The 21965-nt window shown below is 42.0% G+C and overlaps 1 protein-coding gene across 2 annotated transcripts in view; it reads left to right on the top strand.

Moving 5' to 3' along the window:
• The window catches only part of cdh23 (cadherin-related 23), a 727760-nt gene that overhangs the window by 383164 nt on the left and 322631 nt on the right, over positions 1-21965 (top strand). The window lies entirely within an intron of this gene.

Below are 21965 nucleotides of genomic sequence, written 5' to 3'. Positions count from 1 at the left end.
TATTAATATGATCAATCAAGATCATACTGTACATCAGGGAGTTTGGCTACCATGTCTCCTCCATCTGGGTTGTGTTCAGTTGGACACTGTTCAAAACATTTTGCAACGGACACTGCAAATAACTATTTTTGGGGGGACAAATGTTTATACCTCCATGTTTAACTCTGTTTTAAACCCCACAAGTTCTGTTACAATACCTCACTCCAGTTAGACAGAAAAGAAACAATGTCCTGTAAACCAACACACAGGAGTTGGGGCAGTGAGGGTGTTTGTTTGTGTGTGTGCGTGCGTGCGTGTTTGGGACGTCCTCTGTGATGTGCTCCATCTCTTTGTATCCCACAAAATACAGACACTTCAAACAGAACTTTCTTCAACTCCCTTCCATGTACTGTACAGTATGTACTGCAGCTGAATATGAAATGTCGTAAGGAAAGGATGAGGATCATTTCCACCCGTCTGTATTGTGCTGATATGCTAAGAGACCTACTTTATGTTTTGTTGTTGTATGACTCAAACCGAGTCATGTGGGGTTTGGTGGCTGGGTCCCGGTTCTTTAACCTCTTAGACCACAATGGAAGGAGAAGAAGAGAGAGGGAGAGAGAGGTGTGGGGGTGGCAGGGCGACCCCAACATGTTTTGTTCTGCACAGACTCGTTGTGCAATTATTAGGCCTACTAGAACAGGATAAAGCAGCAGAATCTGATGAGTAAACACGCAACCTCCGCACTTGTCCACATGCCATAAATGAAGCCCATCATTACACTCATGAACAATTATGCTTTTTCAAAACGCAAGATAGGCCACAGAAATCAACTGCGTTTTACACCTGCATTTGGAGCTGATAGTAATTCATGTTAGCGGCCAATATCAACTAGGGATATATCATGTCACTTCGCTGGAGTCCAGAGCAAGCAGAACCATATGGCCTACTTGTAACGGAGGTTGCAGGATCAGATGGAAAGCATGTTCTTTCTGCACCGTAGCCCTGTTCTTGCTCACAAACATTGTACAGAAATTGCCAGAATATGTTACATCTTCATCTCTTAATATTGACGGTAGAGGTATGTTACTGCTGATTACCTTTAGACCTACAGCCAATAGCCACCCAAATTAGGCATATCTGAAATGTGAAAATGATCAATAAAATGAGTCAGCAGTCGAATGCTAAACGGTATTTCATATGGATAAGAGAGGACTGTATTAATGCAGAGAATGCACTTTCCTCAACTATATATTACAAAAGTAAGAGCAGATCAGTATCGCTAGTTTACAGCAGGACACATACTACGATGAGATTCAACTAATGAGAAAAAACGGAGGATACATATCGTACAGTAAATGAATAGAAATATAGAGAGCAATAGATCGAAAGTCATGCAGAGGATTGAGCTCACTTGTGTGCAAACCGTTTTTTTGCCGACGTTTACTTATAGTAGTCATATTCAACAGGAGTTGCACGTTCGTAAATTCCTCCGTAAATTCCTCCGTTGTAGATAGCCAGAGTGAATTTACAAAAACACCCAAATATTGTTAGCCATCTAGGTGTCCCTGTGATACAGTCTACTCAATGGGGAGAGCATGATCGGCGACAACACCCGGACAGTGTCTTCTTTAGCTGTCACAACCCTGTGACAAAGGCTGTGTGATTTGGTGCACTCGGCTCTCAGCTGCGCGGCATACGTCCGTGTCCGTATGACCTCTCAACAACATTGTTCCACAATGTTACAGTATTAGCTAAACCCGTTCACTTTACTCGTAGTATGCAAAGAAAGGAAAATGTTGTGAGTCTGTTTAAATAATCTGTGGTACTGTGTGGGCTATAGCAATTTTTATCAGTTAGCTAGGGTTTGAAATAGGTGTATCTAGCTGTCTTATTTGTGTTTGTTCAATGCCTCAATTGATTTTATAAACTATATTAGATATATGGCTGTACAGATACCTGGTTCAAATCAACCCAAGACGATGAACCCTGAAGATTGGACAAAATGCATGAGAAGGTGGCCCAGAGGAAACTAGCTGTTCTCAACCCCTACATTGCCCAATTCTTCCAACAGCTCACTGAGTTTGATTGAAGACCTCTAGTGAGGTAGGTACACACACACCCCAGCTTAATATGTCCCTTGTCACTTATCTTTTTACCTACAGAGTAACAGCCCTGGTGCTCTCTGGCTACTGTTATATATATTTTTTCATTCTTGTCCTAGGGGTGAGAAGAGATGACCCAGAACTGAGGAGGATTGTTTCTGAGCCCCATGAGGAACACCTTATGCTGCGTTGACTTCTCTCTCCTGGATGCTCTCCTACCCAAACTGTCCTGTTGTGTGTTTCACCGCCTTTAAACCCCCTTTCCCCGGATAGAGTTGCCCCTGATCATAGATCTAGGATTGTACCCAATCCTAATTTTAACTCCATCTCCATCTCTCTCTTTGTCCCTCTCTCTCACCCACATCCCACACACAAGAGGCACACAATATCGTTTTTAAATGAGTGTTGTAATGATGCTCTTATTTTGTTACATATGTGTTAATTAACGGTTGTTACTTCTATTGTCAATTATGCTGTTCATTTGCTGTTCATGTTGTTACCAATTTTAAGAAATGTATTTTATGTACAAATGTATTATTTTTCTTACATTTAGATTTCAAGGATAATTTTGACTGTAAATTTACAGCAGGGATGCTGTCATATGTTTTACAGTATTAAAAAGTCATGAATTAGATAGTGTGTCTAGTCCCTGTGGTAGAGGGAAATCATAAGATATAGTGCTGTACTAAGCCCTTATGGAGCTGGAGCTTGTAGGCTTGATCAAGTCACTATCAGTTAAATAGATCATGGATAGTGAAGGATGATGATGCAGCGCCCGGATAATAAGGTAGGAGGATGAGGCGGGGAGGTGGGAGGATGATGCAATTTGGTGTGTGGTGTGTGTATATTTGTGTGTGTGTTTCCACATGTTCGTGTGCTTGCGTGCGCATAAGTGTGTGTGTGCGCCTGTGTGCTTTTGTAAGACTTCTACGTCTCATATCCTCGAGTGTCCTCAGAGGGTGTGACTTAGTCCTGTGGGACTCGTCTCATTAGTTCAGTAATTAAGATAAACAAGGTTTTAATTGCAGAGATGATTTATGTTAATGATCTGGAGACCTGGATCAGGATATCCTCCCTCTCCCTCTCTCTCTCCATCAGAGGGGTAATCTGGGATTTGATGCATACAATAGATTGTGACGCTCTGTGAGCTCTGGATCTTTTGTTGATGGGTGTGTGTGTGTGCGTGTGTGCATGAGTGTGTGTTTGGGGGGGGGGGGGTGGGCTAAGAAAGAGGTTGGGTGTGTTCGAGCAGTAAGGGTAACGAAGCCAACTGTAGACGAAAGTCGGCGATTGATGTTGGGAATGTGCATCTGCGACATGACTGTGGTGGTTTTCAAACAGCAGGCTCAGATCAACATGCAAGTGTCAAAATAGCTGCTATTGTTAATAAAAGTTGTCTATATAAAATGTTTTATTTATTTATTTATTTCCCCTTTATTTAACCAGGTAGGCAAGTTGAGAACAAGTACTCATTTACAATTGCGACCTGGCCAAGATAAAGCAAAGCAGTTCGACACATACAACAACACAGAGTTACACATGGAGTAAAACAAACATACAGTCAATAATACAGTAGAAAAATAAGTCTATATACAATGTGAGCAAATGAGGTGAGATAAGGGAGGTGAAGGCAAAAAATGGCCTTGGTGGCGAAATAAATACAATATAGCAAGTAAAACACTGGAATGGTAGATTTATAGTGGAAGAATGTGCAAAGTAGAAATAGAAATAATGGGGTGCAAAGGAGCAAAATAAATAAGTAAATACAGTAGGGGAAGAGGTAGTTGTTTGGGCTAAATTATAGATGGGCTATGTACAGGTGCAGTAATCTATGAGTTGCCTTGACAGCTGGTGCTTAAAGCTAGTGAGGGAGATAAGTGTTTCCAGTTTCAGAGATTTTTGTAGTTCGTTCCAGTCATTGGCAGCAGAGAACTGGAAGGAGAGGCGGCCAAAGAGGAATTGGTTTTGGGGGTGACCAGAGAGATATACCTGCTGGAGCGCGTGCTACAGGTGGGTGCTGCTATGGGTGACCAGCGAGCTGAGATAAGGGGGGACTTTACCTAGCAGGGTCTTGTCTTGTCTTGGTGATGAGTATGAAGCGAGGGCCAGCCAACGAGAGCGTACAGGTCACAGTGGTTGGTAGTATATGGGGCTTTGGTGACAAAACGGATGGCACTGTGATAGACTGCATCCAATTTATTGAGTAGGGTATTGGAGGCTATTTTGTAAATGACATCGCCGAAGTCGGGGATCGGTAGGATGGTAAATTTTACGAGGGTATGTTTGGCAGCATGAGTGAAGGATGCTTTGTTGCGAAATAGGAAGCCAATTCTAGATTTAACTTTGGATTGGAGATGTTTGATGTGAGTCTGGAAGGAGAGTTTACAGTCTAACCAGACACCTAGGTATTTGTAGTTGTCCACATATTCTAAGTCAGAACCGTCCAGAGTAGTGATGCTGGACGGACGGGCAGGTGCAGGCAGCGATCGGTTGAAGAGCATGCATTTAGTTTTACTTGTATTTAATAGCAGTTGGAGGCCACGGAAGGAGAGTTGTATGGCATTGAAGCTCGTCTGGAGGGTTGTTAACACAGTGTCCAAAGAAGGTCCAGAAGTATACAGAATGGTGTCTAAATACATTTCTCGAAACCCCCATATTACACACTCGCAAATTAAAAACATAACGTGTGTACTATTAATTGGTTAGAGAGAGGTCTCAAATATAACTTTAATTTGTATCCCCTGTAGCTTTAGAATCGCAGCAAAGTTGGGCCAACCAAAAACACCCTAATTATTGGTTGACAAATAGTGCCTCCCACAATGCAGGTGATGGCTGCATGGTGCAGTTGTTGATAAGCAACTGCAGCGACTTGAAGGAGACTTCATCAAAAACTGCATGACCTTTGATCAAATAGTTTCTGTAAAGTTCACGCAGTCGACAATTTTTTTCCTCGTAATGCAACACAGTTTAAAAGGTAGTGACCAACGATGGCCACCGATTATACGGAATTGATCCGATCGAACGTTCTCGTTATGTTAAAAGTGACTACCCAGTGCCCACTCCCTGACCCCATGACCCTCTGAAACTCACTTCTGCTCCTGCTGTTGATTTGACATTACCCATACTGTAAAAAAAAGCCAACTTAACCAATATCTTAAAGGGATAGTCCACCCCAAACCACGAATTCCTATTATTGATGTCACGGATCCCCCCTGGTACTGCTGTTCTATCCGTCCACCAGTTCCGGAGGTCTACCTCACCGGCCTCTAGGCGACACTGAACTGTCTCATTACGCACACCTGGTTCCCATTCCCCCTAATTAGTAATTGTATATATGTGCCCTCTGTTCACCATTGTCTTTCGATTATTGTTCCCATGTCCGTTGGTCGTGTGAGTACCTGTGCTTTGTTGTTTCGGCTTTTGTGCTGCTTGTATTGTGCACTTGTTATTACCTGTCTCGTCCCGTGTAATGTTTATTACGGGTCTCGTCCCATGTATTGTAACTACGGGTCTCGTCCCGTGTATTTATTAGAGGTTTAACCTCGCTATTTTGTTTGGGTTACATCCCTGTGTTTTTGTATACGTGTTTAATTTGGGCTTCATCCTTTGTGTCTTTTCATGGCATGTTGTATTTTTGGGTGGAGTATTGAAACCCTCTGTTTGTAACGGGTGTCGTCGTCGGATGAGGAAGAATCGGACCAAAGCGCAGCATGGTAAGTGTTCATGACTTTTATTGAACTGAACACTGAACAGAATAACATAGTGCAAAAATGAAACCGAAACAGTCCTGTCAGGTGCAGAAAACATTTAACAGAAAACAACTACCCACAAAACACAGGTGGGAAAAGTGATACCTAAGTATGGTTCCCAATCAGAGACAACGATAGTCAGCTGTCCCTGATTGAGAACCATACCCGGCCAAAACAAAGATATACAAAACATAGAAAAAATAACATAGAATGCCCAACCCAAATCACACCCTGACCAAACCAAAATAGAGACATAAAAAGTGTGACACTATTACGTATACCTGCGCCTGTCTCCAATAATGTATACACCGTGACAATTATAATACTATTATGTGAAAACAATATTTCTTTTGTGAACAAATGTTTCATTTTGTTGTAATAACAAGATTGGTAGAAATGTGAAAATTGTTTCGGGAAATCTGTTGCAGCTCAAGTCTACTACACATCCCACAATGCAATGTTCTCTGTCTCCCTGGGCTGACTGGCTGACTAGCTAGGTAGCTAGCTAGAAAATATAGCTACACACAGTAATACCAAAGTCAATATCAGCATCAGCACCTCACTTGCACAAATGCCAAGCCCATGTATAGATGATCAACAAACAATCAGCAGCATCTCAACTATATATCAGTTGCAATTTAACAGCATATTTGTCATTCGAGTTATAATGACACAGGATGAGACCCAGGTGCAGAAACAGGAGGCAGATGGTTAGAGTCTCTGATATTTATTAATAGACAAGGGGTAGGCAAGAGGCAAGTTGAGGACAGGCAGAAGTTCGTAAACCGGATCAGAGTCAAATAGGTACAGGACGGCAGACTCAAGGTCAGGGCAAGCGGAATGGTATGGCAGGCGGGCTCAGGGTCAGGGCAGGCAGCAATGGTCAGAACTAGAAAACAGGGACTAGAAAAACAGGAGTATGGAAAAACAAGGTAGGCTTGACGAGACAAGACGAACTGGCAACAGACAAACAGAAAACACCGGTATAAATACACAGGGGATAATGGGGACAAATGGGGACTGGAGACAAGTACAAGACAGGTGAAACAGATGAGGTTGTGACACTAGTAATTATATGTAGATATGCTTTAGGACTATCCAAATAAAGTGAAATACAAGTTGAGCTTAGATGATGGTCTACAGACTATCTACTTCACATTCAAATATGTATCAACTGATGAACATGTTTAGTGCATTCAGTAACCCTCTAGTAACCCTCAGTCCCAATGCATATCTGCAATCTAAATAAAGTGAAACACTGTTAAGTTAATATGCATAGTTTTTAGGTTTTATTTATTCGCACCAAAGGAAATAAGTGAAAGACAAAACAGTACAGATAGAAAATTATGTGTAAAAACGGTTTGCAGGTGAGGTTGGAAGCCCAAAAGGGCTTATTTGAAAACTACACCACAAATATAAGTACAAAAAAAAAGTTTGTTCAATCAGTTAAACAAAGCATATTCATTATAATTGTACATGATATACTCAGTATACAAGAAAAAAATTTTTTGGATAATGTGTGTGTGTGTGTGTATGGGGGTGTGAGAGTTAGGCTACAGTGGTTCTTCCTTTAAACGTTTCTAGCTTATGCCGTGACCGTTAGTGGTAGATGGTGGCATTCTGTCATTGCACAACACTATCACAAGGGGGAGTTTGAATGCTGCTCAATCGGTAGTCTAATCTGTGGCACACATTGACTATCTGTTTGTGAACTTGACAGCTGTGCCATATAGATTGCAAATTATTTGGGAAGAGATTTTCGATGTACCGATTCCATGGCACATGGATCATGAATTGACACGCAATTTTACGTTCCTCCCGAAAGCCCTAATATTAAAAACGCATTCTCTGTCGCCCACACACACTTTAAATATTTGGATAAAACAGCATTTAAAGGCTGACATGGTTGATTTTAATACTTCTGACAGCCAAAAATCTAACACCACCCATAACCTTCGGACTTTTAAATATTCCCAGAAGGCATGGCGCCGGAGGGTAGGGCTGCCGTCTTATCGGCTCTTAATTTCCAGCTGCCAAAGAGAAAACTGGGAAGTGGTCAGAAATGTCAGTATAAAGTATAGCTGTATTAGCAACATTGTTCAAATAATTTGTAAAACATATTATCAATAAGGGTGGCAGCTCTGGGCTTATAGATAAAGTATTCAAAAATCTAATGTCAGTGAGTGGTTCCCACTTTTAAATAAATGTGTGTTGTGATCACCCAATAGAAAACAAATGTTATATTAATTATTAATCAAATCCAAGGTTGATGCAAGGATATCAATGAAACTAACGTCAAAATCAAGGGCAATAGATGCATCCAATTAATCAAATCAAATCAAATTTGATTCGTCACATGCGCCGAATACATGTGTAGACCTTACAATGAAATGCTTACTTACAAGCCCTTAACCAACGATGCAGTTTCAGAAAATACCCCCAAAAAATACAAATTAAGACAATAGTAAGAGATAAGAAAAACAAATAATTAAAGAGCAGCAGTGAATAACAATAGTGGGGCGGTATACAGGGGGTACTGGTACAGAGTCAATGTGTCAGTGTGCGGGGGCACCGGTGCCGAGGTAATTGAGATAATGATGTACATGCAGGTAGGGTTGATAAAGTAGCTATGCATAGATAATAACAGAGTAGTAGCAGCATGGGGGGGTGCAAATAGTCTGGGTAGCCATTTGATTAGCTGTTCAGGAGTCTTATGGCTTGTGGGTAGAAGCTGTTTAGAAGCCTCTTGGACCTAGACTTGGCGATCCGGTATCGCTTGTCGTGCAGTAGCAGAAAGAACAGTCTATGACTAGGGTGGCTGGAGTCGTTGACGATTTTTAGGGCCTTCCTCTGACACAGCCTGGTTTAGAGGTCCTGGATGGCAGGCAGGAAGCTTGGCCCTGGTGATGTACTAGGCCATATGCACAACCCTCTGTAGTGCCTTGCGGTCAGAGGCAGAGCAGTTGCCATACCAGGCAGTGATGCAACCCGCAACGATGCTCTTGATGGTGCAGCTGTAAAATCTTTGAGGATCTGAGGACCCATGCCAAATCTTTTCAGTCTTCTGAGGGGGAATAGGTTTTGTCATGCCCTCTTCACAACTGTCTTGGTGTGCTTGGACCATGTTAGTTTGTTGTTGATGTGGACGCCAAGGAACTTGAATCTCTCAATCTGCTCCACTACAAGCCCGTCGATGAGAATGGGGGCGTGCTCGGTCCTCTTTTTCCTGTAGTCCACAATCATCTCCTTTGTCTTGATCACGTTGAGGGAGAGGTTGTTGTCCTTGCACCACATGGTCAGGTCTCTGACCTCCTCCCTATAGACTGTCTCATTGTTGTCATTGATCAGGCCTAGCACTGTTGTGTCATCAGCAAAGTTAATGATGGTGTTGGAGTTGTGCCTGGCCGTGCAGTCATGAGCGAACAGGGAGAACAGGAATGGACTGAGCACGCACCCCTGAAGGGACCCCGTGTTGAGGATCAGCGTGGCGGATGTGTTGTTACCTACCCTTACCACCTGGGGGCGGCCTGTCAGGTAGTCTAGGATCCAGTTGCAGTGGTGAACAGTATTATAAGGAGATATCATAAACCATGGTTGTCTCTTCAGTCAACCATGTTTCTGAAAGGGCAACAATGGGCAACAATAGATGACTGAGAGAAAACAGATAATGAACAAGGTGCTCATGATTTTTAGGAAGACTGCGAACGTTCCGAATGAAAGGTAGAAAATAAGCTTCTCTTGGAATTGGATAAACTGCTATACAGGCTGTTAGATTGCTTAACATTATATGATAGACTTATTTCTAGGAAATTTCAGGAAATTTGAAGCTGGATCAACACATTGTGTGTATTGTTTTTTATTATTTTATTGCTTGGTATTACTGTACTGTTGGAGCTAGAAACACAAGCATTTTGCTGCACCTGCGATAACATCTGCAAATCTGTGTACGCTACCAATAAACTGTGATTTAGTTTGATACTGTTTATATTTAGGTGCCAGAACTTTCACCCTGATTCTTATGCAAAGTACAGCACACATTACCTCAGCCCTAGTCCTGGAATCAGTCCCCCCTGGCTCCTCTCGTCCCTCAAAGCCTATGTCCCAGACCCAGAAAGACAGACAGACAGACATGCATGACAGACACACATCCATGATCAAACAGGCTTGGTCAGGGGGATGCACAGTACATCACAGTGATGATCTCTGGGACTGCCAGTCTTGCCAGTCTGAATGCCCAGATGAGGCCCATGCAGTCAGCCCCACACACTCAGCTGTCTCAACTTCTGTGGCTGTAGGTGTAGTAATCTTATGGAGCCCTGAAAAGATATGGGCAAATGTTCAGCTGCGCTTGTATGTACAGTATTGAGCACCACAGGCAAAAACTCAACCTGTCTCTTACTATATCTCTCTCGTGCACAGATACTGACAGAACTAATCCATATCTTGAACGTCTCTCTCAACATTCCAACTAGAATAGTAAGAGTTAAGGGTTTGAGTATGTATTATGATTTTAAAATGCAATGATTTCAAACACAAGACTCCCATTTTCTTATACTGTATGAATAAGTTTGTCCGAGGCTAGAGGCTGATAAAACGCAAATGTGTATTTGCATATAGCATCTGTAGCCAAAGGCAAGCAGGTGTTTGACCCTGTGACCGGAGACTGAGGGGTGGAACTGAACCTTTCACCTCCTCCCATCTGGCCTGCCGCCCAAACAGCCAGCCTGTCCCCCCTCAGCGTGTGTGTGCGTGAGTGTGCGTGTGTGTTTTTGTGTGTGTGTGTGTTTGTATGCATGTTTGTAGGAGACAGACAATGGTAGATTGGGGGGGGGGGGGCTGGCCTTGTCGTACACCTGCCCCAGCACACAGGTCAGCCAGGCACAGCCACAACATTTCCCGCCTGGACGCAGAGATAAGCAAGTAAAGGCGATTATTTCCCACCATCCTCCTTCTCTCATCTCCACACATATCTCTATCCCTCAGTGTGACTAGATACTCTGATTCCCTTTTCTTCAGGCTTGGGTCTGTAACTCTGTATCAGCTACAAGCTGTAACATTGGCTAAGGCTAATACCTGCTTATTTTATAGGGAGCTCTGAAGTCTGCCTGGGGGATTTCTGTAGGTTTTTCAGTTAGCCACTTTGGGGCTAACAGCGCTCAGACTGGGTGCTTCCTGTAATCTCTCTGAGGAGAGTATGTGTAGTTCACTGGGGGTCCATCCCAAAGGGCATCCTATTTCCTATTTAGTGCACTTCTTTTGACCAGGGCCCATAGAGTGCCATTTGGTACACAGATAAATCTAAGCCCTGTTATGACTCCATTCAACTATGAATAAAATAATAAATGTGCCCTCCATCTCTATCTAATAGCAATACAGATATTATACATATTATGTTACAGTAATAGAGAACCCATACTTAACGGTTAGTCTGTCTGTTAGAAAGTCATATACACACTACATAATAAATACAATGTCTTGGGACTGTCACCAACGCACACACTATCCTCAATGCATATGCCTATCAATACTGTAAGTGTGAGTGTGTGTTACTTTTTCGTCTGTTATTTAATTCAGCAGCAGCTTGAAAAACAAAGGAGAAATCTGTTTGAAATCCAGACATAGGTTGGTTCAAAGTCTTACAATCCACTACAACATGCTCCTTTCAAAGCCGGAATCCTACACTCCGAGAAAGTACAAAGACTACAAGAATCAAAGACGGAAATACAAGTTGAAATGTAGAACAGAGAAATTAGGTTTGAGATACTATTCCACTATAACTTATGACTTTCTATGACTTTGACTATGACTTTCTCAAGATTACAAGAAAGGGGTCAACCAAATGGATCAAGGTGGGGAGGAAAGGGAAACGATTCCAGTTGAGTAATCTTCTGTAGAGTGGCTAGTGAACAGACAGATGTGACTGTAACTTGTGCTGTTCACACCCTACTAGTGTACATCCCAAATGGCCCCCTCTTACCTGGTCAAAAGTAGTGCCCTATATAGGGAATAGAGTGCCATTTGGGACGCTGCTCTCCACTTATCTCCTTTCTTATCCACATTGTTATTACTGTATTGTCTTGATTATTTCTTTCTCTCGCAATTTTTTTCCACTAACTTTCGAAAATACATTTTTAATGAACCGACTCATCATAGTAGCCAAGCCCATAGGCCTATATGTTTTGATAAGGTTTGTATCACCTAAAGTGGCCAAATATCTTCTCAAAATTGTGCACATGAATCCACTTTACAAGGGGTGTAGAGCCTAACTGGCATACATAAGCAGCTTCAAGTTTGGGGAAGATAATTTTCACCATAAAAAATTCACCTTTATAATAAAGACATAACATGCATTATCGCATTGCTGCGCTTATAATGTGAAGAAATAGCCTAATAGTTTAGTTAAGCTAAACGTTCTGATCTGTTGCGTCAGCCACATTGCATAAAAAGGTGTTTTGATGCTAGTGGTTGTATTCATTTGGGATCTATCGCATCCCACAAATGTTTGGAATATGTATTTCTTGCACAGCACAGAATAGGTTGACTTTCGTACTAAGGGGGAGAGTAGATTGACATAGGCTAGTGCTTTTACTGTTCGTTAGGCCTACTCATCTTGTTGGCTGATGAAAAGTAAATGTGGACAGTTCTTCCAATATCGTCAATATGCACCTTGGAATTAGATAAGGACGTGCGCGGTTGCGTCCCCGATGTGTCTGTCTTCACTTGTAGCCTATGAGAAAGACCCGATAATGCCATGGAATTCTAAGCAATTCTTTTCTGCTAAATGAACTAGTGTAGCCCAAAGCCAATTTGCATAGCCAGATCAGGACCTCACATAAGGACAACTCAGAGTATGCTATTCTGTTCTCCTGGAAGCCAGGAGATTCTAAATGTATTTGTGTTAATTAACGGTCACTTACCGTGAGACCGACAGTTATTTGCTTGACCGCCACAGCCCTAGTCAGAACCTTGTTAAAACATTGTGAAAACATCTCTCCTTGGCTTCGTCGTATTGATTAAAATGTGAGAACTCTTGCTGCATGCGGTCCTCCAAAGCTCATTGCTGTGAGAGTCATTGGCTACGCCCTGAATCACACAAGATTGCATAGTGCCCAACTTTTGTGTGTGACAAAGTGGTGCGCTAAATAGGGAATAGGGTGTAATTTGGGACGCAAAATACTTTTAATGTCATCACCTTGCCACGCACTTGATTGAACTCGACAGATTGTTCTGTTTCCTGTTCTCAAAGCACAATCCCCCCCCAAAAGAAAATAATTACACATGTACAGTATGTTCTCCACTTTTGTGATTCAATGCACTGTCTCCTATTTCTCTCGCTCTCTCTTTCTCTTGCTCATAGCAAACAGATGTTGAGAATTTCAATAGCTCTTCTCTCAGCAGTGAATGCTGCCTTGCTTGTCTACAGCACATATCAAGTCAATGAGACTTGCTTACTATATGTAACAGTAACATAGCCTACTATATGGATATGTTACAGTATCGCAATCCTACCTATTAACCCCTATGTCAGTTCTATCCAAATAGGGATTTAACATGAGACCCAACCAAGGCTGTAGTATTGGTAATCGGCAACAAGATCACTGGTGTATTCCAACAATTCCACTACAAGTAATCACACACTAACTTTCCTATTTGCATTTGAAAACGGGAAATGTACACACCAGTGTGTGTGTGTGTGTGTGTGTGTGTGTTTGGTTTTACCATCCTTGTGGAGACCAGAAGTTTAGTAAAACAAGGAAATTGCGGAAAAGTGGGGACATTTCACTGGTCCCCACAAGGAAAAAGGCTATTTTAGGTCTAGGAGTAAGGTTTAAGGTTAGGGTTACAATTAGGGTTAGGGGTTAGGTTTAGAGTTAGGAATTAGGTTTAAGAGGATTTCTGTTTGTGCTGGTATTAAACCTTGGTTTGCACGGGCCTATTGCAACTTCCTGCTCAGTCCGCATATGTATATGGCAAGTCAGTCTGGTATGGAGAGGGTGGGGGAACATGGGGCTGTTGTTTGCCTGAGGCATCATGGAGGCCGAGAGCTCAGAGGGGTCACCTGCGACAGTTCAATGAGAGGAAGATGAGGGTTGATTAAGTGGTGAGTGTAAACAAGTAGAACAAATAACAGTAATAAAGAATGCAAGCTGGATCAATAAATGGATAGATAAATAATTGAATAAGTAAATAATATAGTAAAATATAGTAAAATAAACTATAGACAAAACAAGACGGGGCAAATAAATACATAATTTCTTCCTGAACTTCTTTGTGTTGGTGGCCCCTCTGGCTCTACTAATTGGGCCCCCACCGAACACTAAATTAGAGTGTGTGTGTGTGTGTGTGTGTAGCATGCTTCTTGAGAAACAATGCATTTCTTATTTTCCAGTCCACTACAGTTGGTAATGTGAGAGCTTCATAGTATCAACCCCTGTCACTGTGCTCCACAGCCCACACACTCTGACACACATTGATACACACACACACACACACACACACACACACACAAACTTTCCATTCCACATGCAAATAGAAAGTAAGTGTGTAATTGGGAGTTGGAATACATCAGGTGTGTGTGAACATGTTTTTAGGGGGATGTGTGTATTTGAGTCTGTGTATCTGTGCGCTTGTGAATGAGCAGCATTCTGTGTGTATGTGTGAGTGCCTGTCTGCCCGCCTGCATACGTGCCTGTCTGCGATTGTGTGTGTGTGTCTGCCTGTGTCTGTGTGTGTGTGTGTGTGTGTGTGTGTGTGTGTGTGTGTGTGTGTGTGTGTGTGTGTGTGTGTGTGTGTGTGTGTGTGTGTGTGTGTGTGTGTGTGTGTGTGTGTGTGTGTGTGTGTGTGTGTGTGTGTGTGTGTGTGTGCATTTGTGTGTGCCTGCCTGCCTGCCTACATGTGACACTGCCTCTTCCCCCTCCAGAGGTCCAATCTCAATGTCATTGCGAATGGGAGAAGAGGAGCACTCTTTTTGTCACAACAGCAATTAGAAAATAAATATATTTTTCTTAATGAGACCCAGGAGGCAATCTGTATAATTTCAATCTGTCTCTTTGGCCAACCTTTGCAGGCTGCGGAGCCGCGGAGAAAGGCATCTGCGAAACCTGAGGCAGTCAAAGTCAAAACCCTCTCTACACGGTGCTGCACACCCAGCTAATCTGCCTTCCACCGAGAGAGATGGCCACTTGCTAACCTCAACCCCTACCCTGAAATATCGATATTGGTGCCTACCACTAATCTCTGTTTACTCTCCCACCCCCAGCACACACGCTCTCTCTCTGCTGTGACTTCATTTTGAGTAGGGTGACTGACTATAGACTCTAGCAGTCCCAGTCCCTCTCTCCCTCCTCTCCCGCTTCTCTCTCCACCTCTTGCCCTCAATCCAGCGTAATTACCCACAGGGCAAACCTCCTCCACCTCCTTCTCGCAGACTGCCTCTTCTCCCCAGCAAACCAGGACCATTCCTCGAACATTAGCTAAGATTTCCCTTATGTTGTAGTTTGGGTTTTACCTGATATTAGGATAGCATTTAGGATAGTAACATTTTCAACAAAAGAAATGCATTAAATATCTTTGAAATGTTCTCCTAACATTCACAAAAATGTTGTGCAGAATATCTGTAATAACCACCACAGAACACTCCCCGAAAGTTCTCATTAGGTTTCCAAGTAATGTACCAATACAATGTACCAGTAATGTTTTCCCAGCAAACCAAAATTGACTCTGTGAAAATTTCCAGAACATTCATTATGTTGCGGCAAATGTTCTCATAACACAAATACTGTCCAGTCGTGCTGACGATTATACAATGTTTGTATAAAACATCTGCCTGATGTTGCAAGAATGTTCCAAGAACACATTTTTTCTGTTCTTTAAATGTTTAATTAGGTTTTGGGAATAGACTGGTGGGAACATTGTGGGGACATCATAAAAGATATGTTCCCAAAACCCCAAAAACGGTCCAGTTGTGCAGATGATTCACAAATGTTATACCCCCAAGACATGCTAACCTCTCACCTTTACGACTGTAACTAAGGCTGGAAAGTCAGTACAATCAAACTAGCAAGGGCAATGATCACAAGTCAAAAAATGGACAAATATTATTTGTCTTTTCATTTGTTGTAATTTGTCAAAATTAGATATACAGCATCAGTTGCAGTCGGAAGTTTACATACACCTTAGCCAAATACATTTAAACTCAGTTTTTCACAATTCCTGACATTTAATCCTGGTAAAAAGTCCCTCTCTTACGTCAGTTAGGATCACCACTTTATTTTAAGAATGTGAAATGTCAGAATAATAGTAGAGAGAATGATTTATTTCAGCTTTTATTTCTTTCATCACATTCCCAGTGGGTCAGAATTTTACATACACTCAATTAGAATTTGGTAGCATTGGCTTTAAATTGTTTAACTTGGGTCAAACGTTTCGATTAGCCTTCCACAAGCTTCCCACAATAAGTTGGGTGAATTTTGGCCCATTCCTCCTGACAGAGCTGGTGTAACTGAGTCAGGTTTGTAGGCCTGCTTGGTCGCACATGCTTTTTCAGTTCTGCCCACACATTTTCTATTGGATTGAGGTCAGGGCTTTGTGATGGCCACTCCAATACCTTGACTTTGTTGTCACAACTTTTTGAAGTATACTTGGGGTCATTGTCCATTTGGAAGACCCATTTGCGACCAAGCTTTAACTTCCTGACTGATGTCTTGAGAAGTTGCTTCAATATATCCACATAATTTTCCAGTCTCATGACGCCATCTATTTTGTGAAGTGCACTAGTCCCTTCTGCAGCAAAGCACCTCCACAACATGATGCTGCCACCCCCGTGCTTCAAGGTTGGGATGGTGTTCTTCGGCTTGCAAGCATTCTTTTTCCTCCAAACATAACGATGGTCATTATGGCCAAACAGTTCTATTTGTGTTTCATCAGACCAGAGGACATTTCTCAAAATCTTTTTTCCCATGTGCATTTGCAAACCGTAGTCTGGCTTTTTTATGGCAGTTTTGGAGCAGTGGCTTCTTCCTTGCTGAGCGGCCTTTCAGGCTACGTCGATATAGGACTCGTTTGACTGTGGATACAGATACTTTTGTACCTGTTTCCTCCAGCATCTTCATAAGGTCCTTAGAAGTTGTTCTGGGATTGATTGGCACTTTTCGAAGCTTGATGTCTATACTTGCGTACTATTGTTTGTACACATGAACGTGGTACCTTCAGGCTTTTGGAAATTGCTCCCAAGGATGAACCAGACTTGTGGAGGCCTACAATTATTTTTCTGAGGTCTTGGCTGATTTCTTTTGATTTTCCCATGATTTCAAGCAAAGATGCACTGAGTTTGAAGGTAGGCCTTGTCACGACTTCCGCCGAAGTTGGTCCCTCTCCTTATTCGGGCGGCGTTCGGCGGTCGAAGTCACCGACCTTCTAGCTATCGCTGATCCACTTTTCATTTTCCATTGGTTTTGTCTTATCTTCCATCACACCTGGCTCCAATTCCATCAATTACTTGTTGTTTATTTAACCCTCTGTTCCCCCTCATGTCCTTGTCGGTAATTGTTTCTTGTAGTGCTTATGCACGGTATTTACTCATATTTTTTTTACCCATTTATTGTATTGTTCTGTTGACGGTGGTTTATGGATATTAATCGACACCGTTGTAATTCAGTTTTCGCTCTCCTGCGCCTGACTTCTCTGCCGCCAGTACGCATTGCACTACATACATCCACAGGTACACCTTCAATTGACTCAAATGATGTCATTTAGCCTATCAGAAGCTTCTAAGCCATGATATCATTTTCTGGAATTTCCCAAGCTGTTTAAAGGCACAGTCAACTTAGTGTGTGTAAACTTTTGATCTACTGGAATTGTGATACAGTGAATTATAAGTGAAATAATCTGTCTGTAAACAATTGTTGGAAAAATGACTTGTGTCATGCACAAAGTAGATGTCCTAACCAACTTGCCAAAACTATAGTTTGTTAACAAGAAATTTCTGGAGTGGTTGAAAGACGAGTATTAAAATGTCTAACCTAAGTGTATGTAAACATCCGACATCAACCTTATGTACATAATTGGACATTATAAAAGGCCATATTTTTTCTAATAAAACAATGGCCAGTTTGGGTCGCAGTTGCAAGTGTTTTTGTAAAAAGAATAAGGCTATGCCTAGCACGAGAATTTGTTGTATTTATTTAACATGGCCCGTGCGCTGATTGAATTTGACATCTCTGGTCTAGCTTATCTCTTTGTGTAGCTAGCTATGTATTTAGCTAGCTAAAAACACAGAGCCTAACATTAGCTAGCTAGCTAGCTGCTGGGAGGTTGTCATGTCATTGGAGGAGTGGGTGAGCGACTGACGTTTTTCCCTCATATTTTTTTTCGGTGGTTACAGCTAGAGATGCATGTGTCATTAGGTTAGCTAGCAAGAAATGTGAATCGTATTGCTAGCTAGCTATACTGAACTTGAATGACTGTTATCCACAGTTAGCATATCTTTTTAAATCCTTAACAATTAACCTCTCTGGTAGCATCCCACCTCGACAACAGCCAGTGAAATTGCAGGGCGCCAAATTCAAAACAACAGAAATCCCATAATTAAAATTCTTCAAACATACAAGTATTATCCACCATTTTAAAGATACACTTCTTGTAAATCTAACCACAGTGTCCGATTTCAAAAAGGCTTTACTGTGAAAGCACCCCATGCGATTATGTTAGGTCAGCACCTAGTCACAGAAAACCATACAGCCATTTTTCCAGCCAAAGAGAGGAGTCACAAAAAGCAGAAATAGAGATAAAATGTATCACTAACCTTTGATGATCATCATCAGATGGCACTCATAGGACTTCATGTTACACAATACATGTATGTTTTGTTCGATAAAGTTCATATTTATATCCAAAAATCTCAGTTTACATTGGCGCGTTACGTTCAGTAGTTCCAAAATATCCGGTGGTTTTGCAGAGAGCCACATCAATTTACAGAAATACTCATAATAAACATTGCTAAAAGATACAAGTGTTATGCATGGGATTTTAGAGACCCTTCTCCTTAATGCAACCGCTTTGTCAGATTTCAAAAAAGCTTTACCGAAAAAGCACCCCATGCAATAATCTGAGTACAGCACTCAGACAACAAAGCAAGCCATACAGATATACGCCATGTTGTGGAGTCAACAAAGTCAGAAATAGCATTATAAATTTTCACTTACCTTTGATTATCTTCATCAGAATGCCCTCCCAGGAATCCCAGTTCCACAATAAATGTTTGATTTGATCGATAAAGTCCATAATTTATGGCCAAATACCTCCTTTTTGTCCCAGGCAGGTCCAGGCGAAAGTTCAGACGAAAAGTCATATTACAGTTTGTAGAAACATGTCAAACGATGTATAGAATCAATCTTTAGGATGTTTTTAACATAAATCTTCAATAATGTTTCAACCGGAGAAATCCTTTGTCTGTAGAAATGCAATGGAACGCAGCTAACTCTCACGTGAGCGCGCGTGACCAGCTCATGCCACTCTGGCAGACCTCTGACTCATTCAGATCCCATTCCCCCCTCCTTCACAGTAGAAGCATCAAAAAAGGTTCTAAAGACTGTTGACATCTAGTGTAAGCCTTAGGAAGTGCAATATGACGCCATTTCATGGAAGCAGAGAGAGAGACGCTCAGATGAACTGACTCTCCGCAGACTGACGATTCCAACAGAGATCACGACGACACACTAGGTGTAAATATAAATTGATTGCAATTATTCCCGAAAGAGTGAGCGTTCATGTGCAAAGGATTAGCATTTCAATTAATATAATTATCAACTGTGTAGTGACTCCTTTTGTCTTTCCCGCCCTTTTCAGCCCACACCCACTTCCCTTTGTCCACCAAGCTGTCATATCAGCTTAGCCCACTAGGGAACCTCCCCTATCATTTCCTTGTAACCATATCTACTGTTTGTGTGTTTATGCATTTCTGTGATTATTTAGTTAGTTAGTAAATAAATGATTAAGACAATTGGTGTATGAATGATTCATAGTAAAGGATGGGTTCGTGCAGATAACCAACAATTTATGACATTTGGAATGAGACTAACGTGAGTTAAAGAATAACTAATCAATAAGAAAACTAATTGATCAGATATAAAAATATCTGAAGAGTTATATTAGGAAAAGTATAACTTTGTAATCTGAAGATTTTCCTTAGTGGGCTAAGCCTGACTCCCTAGTTAATTACATTTACATGATTAGTTTAATCACGTAATACTAATTACAGAGAATTGATTTGATAAAATAATAGTCTTCACTTTAATGATGCCAAAGACACGACAGCGGGAATGGAGGAGAAGTCCGCGGCAAATTCCGAGCCCCCAGGCAATGACCATGTGCAGAACGGGCTCCAGCCTATGATGGCACCAGCAGACCAGTCAACAAGTGGATTGTGACACTGGAGACAAGAGAATCCCAATACCACGGGAACCTGAGGAGACTTAATGAGCAGGAATTGGATCATCTCGCTGTTGTTCCCTGACATACGTAGGTTGATGGGGATGGTATTGTGGGTGACCCGGCCTATAGAGCGCCCGTCCAGCACTCTAACGTCGATGGAAATGGAGACAGGTTGAGTGGCGATGCCCAGCTCAGACGCCAGGGTAGCGTCCATAAAGGTCTCATCGGCCCCAGAGACGATGAGTACCCAGAGAGATTTCGATTGGTTCCCAGAGCAAAATAGCATGAAAAGGGGTGCGAGTAAGGGGATAGGAGAAGTTTTCCATATCGCCCATCAGAGTACTCGCTCCTACCAGTGTGCCTGTTTTTTTTTGAACAGGTAGAGAGGAAATACAGGCAACTCTTAGTGTGAAGCCTGTATAGCTGTTTGGTTGGAGACAGCCTAGCTCTGCCTAGTTGCATTTGCTCGGGAAGAGGTGAATGGGCAGACTTCGGGGAAACTCGGGTAGCCTTGGGTTCTCTCGGCAACAGAGTCGTCAGGGACTTCAGGGATGCCTCAGAGGCGAGTTGGAATCCTTGGGCAGGCGAGTGAAATCGAATATCCTCTCCTTCCTTCGTTCCCGTAGTCGCCCATCAATCCAAATGGTCAAGGTGATGAGCGAGTCGAGTCCAAAAGGTACAGAAACGGCAGGCAGTCTCAGGGCAGGCAGATGTCAATAATCCAGTGTGATGTGACAAGGTACAGAATGGCAGGCAGGCTCAGGGTTAGGGCAGGCATAATGGTCAAAACCGAGAAAACTAGAGACAGACAGGAGCAAGGAGAAAAATGCTGGTATGCTTGACGAACAAAATGAACTGGCAACAGACAAACAGAGAACACAGGTATATATACACTGGGGACAATGGGCAAGGTGGGCGACACATGGAGGGGGGTGGAGCCAAGCACAAAGAAAGGTGAAATAGATCCGGGTGTGACACAAGTGCTTGTCAAATTGTGAATGAGAGACTGATGAAATGTGTGCAGGATGCGCTAGAAACAGAGCAGAGTACTTCCCTTTCATGCAACTTTTTCAAATTCAAATTCGTTGCATCGTGCCGCCTTAGAATGTATTAGAAATCCAAACATATAGCCTAATGTTTGTATCACAACTAAAGTTGCATAAATAACTCTAAATTAAGCATATAGGAGGACCTGTTTCTTTGGTAAACACTCAACACAGAATAGCCACATATGTGTACTCCCTCAAATAGTTTGGGGAAAATATCCTTTCTGTTTTACTCAGCTATGTTCAATTTAATTGTTTTTACTATTCAATAATGTCATTGGAATTATAAGCAAATCTTGCCTGCTAAATGAACTAATGTAGCCCACAGCCATATGGCATAGCTAGATCAGGGCCTAACGTAAGGAAGACTCAAAATATGCTATTCTGATTTTCTGAAATAGGTTACATTTTCTTCATAATCATAAGGATTCTTTAGACCTGTCTAAAATAAATAATGGATTTATTGTGATGGTGTAGGCCTGGGGTACTCAGCTCTTTCCGAAGTCCGGAGCCTGCTGGTTTTATGTTCTACCTGTTCATTAATTGCACACACCTGTTGTCACAGGTCTAGATCCGTCCCTTACTAGAGGGGAACAATGAAAAAATGCTGCAGATCTGGCTTCGAGGTCTAGAATTGAGTTTGAAATGTGTAAGCT

This window comes from Salvelinus alpinus, chromosome 32 (assembly GCF_045679555.1).
Source record: "Salvelinus alpinus chromosome 32, SLU_Salpinus.1, whole genome shotgun sequence".
Lineage (NCBI taxonomy): Eukaryota > Metazoa > Chordata > Actinopteri > Salmoniformes > Salmonidae > Salvelinus > Salvelinus alpinus.
Note: the sequence above shows the minus strand (reverse complement) of the source record. Positions and strands in the feature narration are given on the sequence as shown.